The sequence below is a fragment of the Pan troglodytes genome, chromosome 13 (assembly GCF_028858775.2).
Source record: "Pan troglodytes isolate AG18354 chromosome 13, NHGRI_mPanTro3-v2.0_pri, whole genome shotgun sequence".
Lineage (NCBI taxonomy): Eukaryota > Metazoa > Chordata > Mammalia > Primates > Hominidae > Pan > Pan troglodytes.
The window spans coordinates 62,341,529-62,354,023 of record NC_072411.2 but is presented as its reverse complement, the minus strand read 5'-3'; the positions used below and the strand labels follow the sequence as shown (position 1 = coordinate 62,354,023).

The following is a 12,495-nucleotide window of genomic DNA, read 5'->3' as shown; positions in this document are numbered from 1 at the left end:
ACCTTTCAGTGCCTAGACCTCAGTTCCTATGGCCTTTATGTCCACTCCACTTTAGCCACTTTCTCCCATGGTTTTACATTGTGTTGTCATTACCAAGAACACCACACTTCATGGGTTTTTCATTCCAATGTCACACTTACTCTAACTCCCACAAACCCTGATCTGAAATACAAAGGGATCCTTCTCTTTTCACTGTTTATTCATCCTCCTTTACCTGTTTCTCTTTCCTACTAAGTCTGGTCTCCATTTTTGAGTGTTAAAATCATTTCTTAAGTGGCATTCTCCTTTTTCTTGCACCCCATCCCTTGTTCACACTGTCATGACAGAATGCTGAACCTGAATTAATCCTGCTGTAATTCACGCACACCACTCCTGTTATATCCATGCAGCCAAAGATTGGCACTACCACAAATTAAATGTCTTCAGCTTAATCAATTGCTCAGCACCACCAGTCCTCACTCAGCTTCCTTACCCTTCCCTAGCAGCAGTTCTCAATTTCCCCAGCCTGCTCAGTCCCCTACCTAACCCCCTCCCTAATCTCAAGTGGATGACTTCACTTCCTACTTGATGAATAAAATTGAAATCACCAGCTAGAAGCTCCGTCAGCTTCCTGCTCTCTCCCAGCAAGGGGACCTACACCCACATCCAGTCTTACCAGTCCCCTTTCTTAAAGTCTCGTGTACAAGGGTTTCGAAGCTGTCCTTGAGGTCCTGTCTCATTGAGACATTGCTCTGCCAGTCATTGCCTTGCTCTCCTATAATTTCAGTCTCTGTCTTTTGCTTTTGTTCATTTTTTTTTTTCAGCAAAGCCAAGAAATTTGATTTTCAGTTACTAAAATAGATATCTAGCAAGACTAATTGGTGACGAAATGGGGGGAAACGTGCAAACAAGTAACACTAGGAACAAAACTTGTGAACATAACTACAATAGACATTTTTAAAATCACAGGATTCAGTGAACAAAAACTATGAATTACTTCATGCCAAAAATATTCAAGAAGATAGCCATTTGTGTTTGAAATCATTTAAGTCTTTGCAATCTAGAAACTAAACTAAGCACTCTGGTTCCTTACAGCACCTTCTCATGTCAACATTTAAAAGTGTAGTCTTCACTTCCTTACTTCCCATTTATGCATCACTCTCTCCAATCTGACATTCCCTGGTGTGTGGTTGAAATTCCTCTTGGTAAATGTGCAATATTAGTTAGCTAGACAGCCATAACAAAGTACCACAAGCTGAGTGGCTTAAACAATAGAAATTTAGTGTCTCAGGGTTCTGGAGGCCGGAAGTCCAAGATCAAGATGTCAGCAGGGTTGGTTCCTTCTACCCAGACACCCAAGCCAGGCTATGAGGGATCTGTTTCAGGCTTCTCTCCTTGGCTTGTAGATGGCTGTCTTCTCCCCGAATCTCCTCACAGCACCTTCCCTCTTTGTGTATCTGTCTCTGTGCCCAGATTTCCCTTTCTTAGGAAGACCGCAGCCATATTGGATGAAGGCCTACCCCCTCGCCATGATCTTACTTTAACTTTGATGACCTTGTCTCTAAGTAAGATCACATTCTGAGGGCTGGGTGTTAGGACCCCACACGGTTCAACCTGTAACTCTTAATTCCTGATTACCCCATCTGGAGAATTTCCCCTCTTTTTATCCTGTGTCTGTCTGCTGTATGTATTTGGGACTGCTGGCCCCTCACTCATCCATGAAGTGCGTCCTCCCTTGACTACTTTTGCACCTGTCTCCGTTTTCTTCCCATCTTGTGTTAATCCTTTCTCTTTTGTAAACTTATTTCTTCTATCTGCTTTTAATTGTTAGTGTTGCCTTGAATTCCATTTTTGGCTCAGGATTCTGATAATTTCATCTACTCTCAAGGTTTTAACTACTACTTATATTCATAGTCATTGACTCTCATTCATCTCTCATCCTGGCTGTTCCCCAGAGCTTCAGACTGCCTGACCTCAGTTACCTTATATTCATCCTCTCCAGAACTACACTAGTCCCCCTTACCTCATTTCCCATCTAATTCTGCTCTTCCTCCTGTTTTCCTACTCTCAGTTAGTGGAACCAGTATCTACCCAGACTCCCAAGCTAGAAACCCAGGACTGGACTCCCCTACCTCCCCTGTGCTTTGTATCTCACATACAAATAATCATTCAAGTCCCCAAATTTTTCTTCCTGATTATTTCTAGAATCTACCTTCTCCCTCCCTTTCTCCTGCCACTGCCTAGTTTAATTTCTGATCATCTCTCATCTGCACCATTGCATCAGCCCTATTTCTTCTTACCTCTCTAAGGTATTCTCCATGACTGTAGCCAGAGAGACTTAGATAAAATATATACCTATGTATCACTTTATTGTTAAAAATCCACCCCCTCTCAGTTAGAAGGAAAGATTGAGGATTCCTGGAATGGCATGGAAAGCCAAAGGTGACAGGAGCCCTTGCCTACTTCTGCAGTCCTGTCTCCCTCCATCCTCTGCCTTCCTGCTTATCCTCCTCCAACATTGAACTACAAATGGTATTCCCAACACAGCGTGCTGCATCATTTTTCTTGGCTTTCTCTCATGGTTTCCAATGACCCGGATCCCTTGGGTTCCCTTTAGCCTGGCTGTCTCTTCCTCAGCTTTCAAGACTGTGTTCAGGGCTTGCCTGCTCCCTGCAAGGACCTCCTCTGACCCAGTTGGGTTATGCTGTGTCTGCAGATCATCACCTTGAGGACACCTCCGTGTGTGCTGTGGCACTTAACATGTTTACATGTGTCAGTCCCACTAAACTAGAAGCTCCTTGAAAGTAGAAACTGTATCTTCAGCTCTTTATTTTCATGCCCACCACAACTTTTGAGCCATACTATGCAACAACAAATATTTGGTGGTTTTGAATAAATTTTACTACACTGTAACACCAGGCCAATACCATGTTCTTAACAAGCTACCATGTGGGGCGAAATTGAAATGTCTTCTGATCTGATTTGCAGCCAGCCACTAGCATGCCACCTGCCAGAAAGGAGAAAGTTTCAAAATTTAGAAACCACATCACCTTGCTTTGAGGGGGAGGTAATGAAATTGTTAAAATGGGGAAAAAGAAAAAAAGCCACATACACCCTCCTCCATCTTTCTCCCCTGTAATTTTAGTCATCTTATGCTTAGCTGGCATAATACATCTGTAATTCTACTTCCCAATCTGTATCCCAGGTCAGCAAGTCTTCTTTGAGCCTTAGGTCCGTGTCAGCTAAAAGTCCTACTTTCCAGCTTCTGCCCAAGCATGCCCAAGGGTTAAAGTTGAGGTTTCACTTAGTGTTGGGTACAGGTCTGGAGAGGGAGCCTTTAACTGCTACCCTGGCCACCTGTTTGTTGGAGTGTCAAGTGGGTTCGCCATATCAAGATTTATCCCAAATACTCAGGCTGGGAGAGCAGACACTGGTGCTCATCTCTGAATGGGGGAGGAGTCTCTAAAGTGAGCAACTGCCACAGAATCCACAAGAATTAGAACAGAGTGCCCCATTTGCCAAAACACAGATTTTTGCCACTTTTTCTATGCAAAAATATGTACACACTGAAGTTAATAGATTCAGTGAATTGAACCTTATTAAATAACATAAAAAAACAGGTCAGGCCCAATCTTGAAAGCAAGCACAGAGGCCATATAGAATATTTATCCCAGTTTTTCACATGAGACACAGCCAAGAAACATTGAGGTGTTTTGAAGTTAGATTCATTCCAGCCAGAAGTCATGGAAGAGAGCAGTTTCTCCAAGGCTGTGCGCGTATAACTAGTGTTTAGTATTTATTCCGCCGTAGCTCCACTGTTTTATCTTTAGCTAGATGACTGATGATTACCATTAGAAATTCACTTTAATTTTCTGTATTCAGTTGCTTTTCATTTCATAGAGAAACTAATTTGTATGTGCAGTTCCACAGGCTACACCTGATCTTGTAATACTAAAACCTGAGAGCACACTGCATCTGTGACTGTATCTGAAGTTGAACTGCTTACATACACAAATTTGGAGCATAAAATATAAAACCTGGAAGTAATTATTTCAAGAAACTCAATCTAGTGGAAGAGATTCCTTTTTTTGTTTTTTAAGTTAGTATTGTTTTCCCATCAACATCAGTAGAGTTGAAAAAAATGGAAAGAGAAAATAATGTTTTTAACTTCTGCCCAAGTAAAGACAAAGGAGAAATTTTGTACGTGGGAGTCTTCTGTAAACCCTACCCTGTCAGCCTCCGGCATTGAGCACCTGTGCCCAGCTGGTGTTTTCTTGCTCCTACGGTGTCAGCCTTTGCACGAGCAGGGCCCCACACATTAGTCCCTTTGAAGGGACTATTCCACCTACTTGTGACCACCTATTCATCCACCTACTTGTGACCTCTTTGCTTTTTTAACTCATTCTTGTGTGCAACAAGGAAAGTTTGAGAAGGAAAAACATCTAGGACACTTTTGTTTTGATGGTGTATCAGTCTAAGATAAGATCTTCCCTGTTGAAGGAATGGTTTGCTAAATTAATAACAACAAAAGCTCTTCAGTTCCTTGAATAAAGTAGATCTCAGGGTGTCACAGATCAAGGTTAGACAGTCTCTTTTTTTCTCTAAAGAACTTCGTGGTTTTGTCATTGGTGTTTTCTTTGAAGGGGGTTTGCAGACTATTGGTCACATCCATTCAAGGGAAATAAAAGCCCTAGATTTCCAAACCACATGTAAATGATCGTAGGATCCTCTTCACCTTCACAGCTAGTAAAGAGTAATTTCTTCCAAGCTGTGCCAAGTTACAAATGGAGCACAAGAAACAGATTAGTTCCTTTTACATTGAGAGCGTTACTGCAGGGGTACAGTTTTTCAGTCAAGCTGTTCACTTTGTTCTGAATTAGCACTTAATTTTGTGCCATTTTGAATGTATAATGACCTTTTGAGTGTGTAAGTCTTGGTTGACAATTAGATTGCATGTTCTTTGGGGGCAGGAGCTATGTTTTCTTTTTAATTTTGTGCCAGACTCAGGGAACTTGTGCATCACCCTACCACCAGAAGTTACCAACAGGTTTCTAAGAGCATTTTTCATGCAGAGCTCTTCCCAAGAATTATTGCTAATTTGAGGGCCTTTTTGGATACCACCTTTTTGCACAGGAGGTTAAATTGCCTTTAGGCATGAATGTTAAATGTATAATGCCAGACTTGGAAGCACACTGGCACAGTGAATTCAGCTTTTCCCAAAACAAGTCCCTAGTAGACTTGAAAACCCACAAAGAATGTGAAAGAGTTTTCAACTTCTCTGGACTTCTTTTTTCTTTTTTTTTTTTTTTCTTGTATACATGGTGACTTCAGAATTCTTTTGAGTACCAGTTTGTGTATTAGATACTGTTCTTTCCTTATATCCCCTGAATGGCTACTCCATAGCATCAGTTTCTCTGTGGAGGGCATATGATTATTATCAGAAGAACCAGATAAAAAACAAAAATATTGTCAGGCAGGGGTCAGTTGAATGAGCCTCCACTTGAATGTTTGCATAATGTAGTCTCATTGCTAGGTAGACATAACATTTCATAAATACAGTCAGAAGACTGTTTATTTAATGATGCAAGTTGTTTAGCTGGCATAAGCAGAATTCTCTGGGATGATTCCTGTCAGAGTACTTGGATTCTTGCATGGCTGGCAGTTTGCCCATGACATTGGAGCCAAGTACAGAAAAGAAACCCACGTTAGACACAATTCCCGAAAGATACTTTCTCAAAATGAACAAACTGAACAATGAACTCATCCTAGCTGTGACACTCTTAAGGAAGTCTCTAGATGACTAAGCAGGAGGAAGTCAGCTATGCACATGAGCTGTCACTTCTACACTGCCTGCCCTCCTGCCACCATATTCTTTCCATACCCGAGTGGCATGGCTGGGTCCCTCATGCCAGCCATGTTCCACTCTGGCCTGGGGCATGGCACATAATAAAGCACATGGTTACAGTTTTGTAAAAATCTAATGTACCACATCACAATTTCTAGTGCCGTCTGCTTTCTGAAATGCTCTTTTAAAATCTTGTGCTTTTGTGTCTGATGTCACTATATTTTAAAAGAGGCTTTATCTTTTCTTATAGCAGATGTTTCTTTAAATGTATATTATAGTTTGTTGGGGGAAAAAATAATTGCTTATGTGGCCTTTCCTTCTGTCTTTCCCCACCCAGTCCTGCATTTTTTCCTGAAATATTGGAGGTGGCTTGTTTGTATTAAGTCAGATTTACATGGAAGGTCCCCAACCAGGGTAAAAGAACCCATGGCTTCTTCATGACACAGCTAGGTGAATTCCATCGAGTTTTTCCACAACCACTTAATACTTGCTTGATAAAAATTCCATTATGCAGAAATAGTATGGTGGCAGTTTTCTACACAATGAATGTTAGAAACAGAGATGGGAAGTTTTAGTTATCTAGAACCAGTGTCCAAATTAGGAGACATGCCTCAGGCAAAAACACTGAAACACATAATCATGATTCAGTGATTTGTCTAAAAATGCTCTTCTAGGACCTTCCTGGAAGAGAGTACAGTCTTTGAGAAGACTAATGCGTATGGCATGTGAGCTGGAACTATCCTAGAGCTGAGAACAGCTCTGGCGCCCTGACTCCCTGCACAAACACCTCTCCCCCTCGCCACCACCACCACCTCTCAAAGACAAAGGCTAACAGTGTGTTCAGTGCTGCAGGAGACAGTATGATTTCCCATCTCGCTTTCTGAACCTCTCCATGACATTAATGGAGTGTGAATAAGTCCCTGTGTGCTAAGGGCAGGGAGTGCCTGTTAGATTCTCAGTGTTGCACTGTTATCATTCTGCCACATCGCTCACAGCTTCATCTTGTCACAGAGGAGCCTCAATGAAGTGCATATGTGTCTGCTGGCAGACTCCCTTCAAAGGCTTCAGCTTGTTTTACATCTGCTTTCTGTGTTACTCTGACTTTTCCAATTGGTTATGTGTCCATTGGGGCTTGAAAACCGCTCTTGCCCACATTTCATAACTCTGTGTGTATAGTGATATTATGAGGGCATTGTCCTATGCCAGGTAGCAGAAAAGATAATGTTTAGAGGGAAAATTATGAATCTAGTAAAAGGCCTGGAGATTTTTCAAAGGTTTTTATTGCCCATTTTGTTCCCTTAATATTTCTCTTAAGCATTGTTACCCTGTAAAAACAGAAAATTTTGGTAGCTCTAGGACAAAAGAAATACTTGAAGACATGTGGAATGTCCCTGGTACCTTCAGGATGTGCAGTCATATCTCCCTCACCCGGTACATACAACAGAACTGGATCTGAACTCACACAGCATCATGAGCTGTACCTTTCAAGGGCTATACTCTTAAGAAGAATTGTTGTCGTGACAGCAAAAGCGCTGGAGCAGGCCTAGGTGGCCAGTGGGGCAAGGGCAGTCTTGCAGATCCAGAATTCAAATTCATTCCTACTGAGGAGGAGAAGACTTGTTTTTAAAAAGTGACAGGGGCCCACAACCTGAGATGTGCCAGTGTTCTAGTCCCCACACCAGGCTTATGGTGAGGCTGCCTTACAACAATTATCACCATCGATCACATCCAGCCTACAGCCAGCCTCACAAATCAACATTTTACACCCTTTCACGATCAGGTTCTGCCAGTGAGGAGTAAATAGTGGAGTAAGATTTTATTAAAGCACAAGGCTCTTGGGTAGAAGTTGTAGGTGTTATTGTGTAACAGTTTTCTAAAAGACATTGACCAGTAACTTTATCCTTAACTATAACTTCAACATTTCTTCATTCTGTAAGAAGCCAAGGCAGCAACTCTAGCCAGCTCCTTAAATCTCTCAGATTCAAATCCCATGGATAACAGGCCAGTCCCCAAGTGTTTAGACCTTCTGAACCAGAAGTGTCCCTCTCCTGAGAATTTTTCTTCATTTGAAAACAAGAGGAGGAGCCGTAATTCAAAAATTTGAGCTCCCCCTGTTGCCACAGTAGTTAAGAACACTAGCTGTTCTAAGCACTTATTATGTTAACTATAACAATCTTTTGAAGTAGGCACTATTATCATCCCCATTTCAGAGATTATGAGACCAGAGACATTGAATAACTTTCCCAGAGTCACTAGCTAGTAAATACAAAAGCAGAATTTTAAACCCTTGGAGACTAATTATGAGCCAGTTAGAATACTGGTTAGAATACCACCATACAGTACACCCACCACTATAGCAGTTGGCACTGGAATTAAAAAAGATTAAGATCCACACACAGATGTTCCTGTGGTGTTAGTTACAATAATAAACTATACAAATAAAATACTATGTCACCATTAAACAAGGTAGAGAAGGACCCACAACATAAATGGTAGAAGAAAAGGACCTATCATTGCAAATGTGAAAAATAAATGGCTCTACGTAGACTTAGAAAAGTAGTAAATATAGAAAATTAAAATATGTTTGTTGGAGTCATGGGAGGTATGGAGTTTTTGTTTTGTATTTAACATGACTTTAATATTGTCAAATCATTGTTTTACTGATAAACAACTCTTAGTTGATGGGTTGGGAAGTGAGGTGAAGGAGAATTTCAATAAGAAGAAAACTCAAACCCAGCAGGAGCAAAGCATGACTATATATAATCAGGTAACATGATTGTAACATGACGATATTACAAATGTTACTCTCTTCTCAAACTGGGTTGGAGATAGAAACACTACCTAAGGCACAGGGGAGGAGGAGAAACCTAAACAGCCTCGGGAGGAAGAACGTCCACAGAGAAAAGCTGTAGCTCTTCCTAGTGGTTGAATAGGTCAACAGAATTCAGTTAGAAAAGGAGAGGGCTAAAACAGGAAACGATGTTGTGCCCATAAAAAATAGATAATATTTATTGGATCCTTATTGAAATGTTTTAAAAGCAGCAGCTAGTTCCTTGCATTTTGTGAGTTGAGGAGTGTTGAAAGTAGCCAACATTATCAGAAAGAAAGCTAATTACAGTTGCTGAGTGGACTAGTTTTCCACAGTGGATGGAGAAGCTTCTATCAAGGGCAGTTTACATTTTACAGTGTTTTGATTAGGATAAAATACAGCATAACTAGAAAGATGGAAGTTTGGAAGTGACAGTTTCTCCAGCTGTTAACTGCTGTCAGCATCTGACAGGGAAAAGCACGGAGAAGACCTTCGTTAGAACCTGCTGAGGAAAAGATCAGTTCTGTTACAAACTCTAGAGAGCTCCAAGTCCTTCCAAGCTGTTTGATAAGTGAGGAGGACTTGCAGATCTCATCATGAGCTACAGTGCTTACTCAGAGCAGGCATTCTAGAAGTGATTTTTTAGTACGAATATCAAGGAAAGACATTGGAGCACAAATCACTGTAGAGTTAAGTTTCAGAAGATTGGTAAGGAAAATACTCGGTGGAGATGGGCAGCAAGTCAGCCTGAGCCTTATCCATGGAGCTCACAGTCTCAGGAAGGATTGTTAGTACCACAAAATCAAGCTTGTGTAAGAGACCATCCCACTCTCAAAGCTCTGTTGAGAGCACACTGGAGAATCCAGTGACATGATTACCTTAGATGGCTCTTAAGAGATGCCGGAAAATATTAGATCAGTGTTTGCATTGCAGTGTTGCCTGGGGCCTTTAACAAATGCTCAAGGTAACACTGCAGTTGTCAAGCTGTTGGAGATGCATGTTCCTGTTGGTTCTGATGAACAGGAAAATAACTCTTTAGTTTTGGGTGATGAGAATGAGAATCCCTTTACAAACCCAAAAGATCACAACTAATTAAGGGGAAATTTAACCTAGAATGCTCTGCATATTTGGCAAAATCAGTTGATTTAAGGGTAGGTTATATCATTTTTATAGTACTTTAACACAGGAATACATCTTAAATCACAAATCATTTGTCAGAATTATTTGTAATCACTGCTTTGCAGAATAAGGTAAAAAGTTGCTAATCTGGAAAAATAACCATGCATATAGAAGATTGACAGTTACATATTAATTTTTATATTAATTTGGCCAAACTTACATATCACTCAAAGTCATATGACTAGTATTTATGGCACTTCCTTTTCTGCATGTCAGTCTTCCGGTATCTCTCCCTTGTAAAAAACAATTGGAATTGGAATTCAGCTGAAAGGTACGCTCTATAGAACAAGCTACTATCACATAGGATCTCCTGATTCTTCAACCTGTAACCTGTATATTCAGCTCCAAAAGGCAAACTAGGGACTACCGCTGGTTTGGTAGAAGCCACAGGAGATGCTGGCCAAATGAGGATCTCTCATTTTGTAACACGCTCACACACACTTAAAAGTAAGTGGGTCATGACATCAGTGTGTTTTGTTTGTTTTTCCTACCCAAAAATCTAACAGATCATCTAACCCTTGCTCAACATCATGGTAAGACCACATATCAATTACAATAAGTCAGGCCCTTTTGCCACCCTAAAATACCTAAAAATTTCTTAAATCTTCATGTAATTTGCTTTCCTAGGGCACATGGACAATCTTTGTAATGAATAAAACATTAAGAACTTACAGGGAGAGGCTGTTTCTAATAATGTCCTTCAAATAAATGGAACAGCAATTGTCAAAGAAGTACAGCTGTTTCTGCATCAAAAGTATTTTGCTTCTGGTTAGCATTTTTATTGAAAACAAATACCTCTAAAAACAATGCTCTGTTCCATAAATGACTAAATGGGTTTTCATGAGATTAGGTACACTCTTTTCTCCATTAAACTGCAAGCCCCAGGGAGGCAAGGACCCTGTTTTATCTACCACTGTATCCCCAGCTCTTGTGTACTTGGCACATAGTGGACATTAAGTTAAAATTTTGATGGTTAAATAGACCAAAGAGAATTTTAAAGAGGAAAGCTGTTAGAATTTTATATTGCTTCACATGGAATATTGGGGTACTCCCATTTCCCTGAAACAAGCAGCCAGCAACTATCTCAGAAATGTGTCATTTTTACTGGTTATAATTCTTAAAAAGCTTGTTTTCCTAAGATATGAAATGCCTGCCAGTATACAAACTGTTGTAACTACTTCCTTTTTTGCTTTTAGCGTGGAAAAAATAGCTTAATGACAGCATAGAATCATGTAGTAAATATAATTCATTTTTTGAAAGGTTCAGCTATATCCTCTTCCATTTGTTTATTTTAAATGATCTAATTGCAAACATGTCATCACTCCCTTGATGTTTACCTCATTGTTATGCATTTTTAGCAGGCTTTATTGTCACCTGAGATTTTTTTTTTCTTTGACAGGCCGGAGTCTAGATGAAGGAAAATGTGTTAGAAGCACCTTATCCACAGATGGGGACACTTGGTCATTCAGCACATGTTGAGCTTAGGCAGGCATCAGGGTCTGGCTGCTTACCTGCTTTTATTCACACCTGCCTGTTTAGGTGGCCTGCACTGAACTTCTAGAATGAGTCCAACCTGATCATTTACTGTCTCTGAAAGAAATTATGCTAATGGAGAAAAACGGCCAGTTGGGATCACTTGCTGAGCCAAGTAACTTCTTTAAAAAAACAAAAAAAAGGTTAAATTTCAGTCTAGGACCTAGTTTTCATAAACCCTCTAGATAAAAGTACCTCGTTTTAGAGAAGACCCACTATGTACCAGCACCACCAAATTTATTATCTTCTCTCTTGCTCTACGAGATTATGTGGAGTCAACATCTTACAACCTCAAATGTCAGTGGATAAACCTCTCTAGATCTGGGCCAAGGCTTGCTGATAGTCTCACCAGACACCTAACATTTTTGTTCCTGACTCGTCATACCCATAGTCCAGTTGTCATTCAGAAGTGAGTTGGCATTCCAACCCATCCCTCCAGAGTGGTTCACACCAGGGAAAGAAGAAAGGAGTGCCAGGCAGCAGCCCAGACAGCTCACCCAGAAGGAGTTACAGTTGGGCTTTTTGTTTTGTTTTGTTTTGTTTTTTGGCAGAGAAGTGTTGAAAGACACTACTGCTTCCACCCTGTCATTAGTGGGTGGGTAATCATGAAATAAAATAAGAGATGAATTAGGATAATAAGAGGCACAGGAGAAAGGAGTAAATTTTCCACAAGTAATATTTTTCTCTTCATGGTTATTTAACTTTGAAACAGAACTTGAAAGTAGTAATCATGGTTCTACAGTAGACAAAGGACAGAATGTGGGAACCAGACAGGAAGGTGTGATTGCCTTTATTACATTAACTAGAAACACAGAAAAATGCAGAACTTTCTGGAATACACTGCTATTTCCATTGCAGAAAAGCAAAGAAAAGGAAAAGTTACTGGTGCCCTATTGTGCTGTCTGTAGACTTTTTTTTTTTTTTAACTCTAATGAGTATATATCCTTGAAAATATTCTCTACATCTTCTGCTTTTCTGTTTTGGCCTCATGGATTCTGTAAGAAGAATTTATATAAATGTATAGATATATAGTAATATATATTATAAGTAATATAGTAATAATATACAGATCTATATATAGTGGTATATAGATATATAGTAAAGCAATGCCCAGTTGTATGATTAAAGGCACAGAAAAACCTTTAAATAG

The 12,495-nt window shown here is 40.1% G+C and overlaps 1 protein-coding gene across 18 annotated transcripts in view; it reads left to right on the top strand.

The window, feature by feature from the left end:
- Nucleotides 1–12,495, top strand: part of RBMS1 (RNA binding motif single stranded interacting protein 1) — a 218,854-nt gene that overhangs the window by 190,689 nt on the left and 15,670 nt on the right. The window lies entirely within an intron of this gene.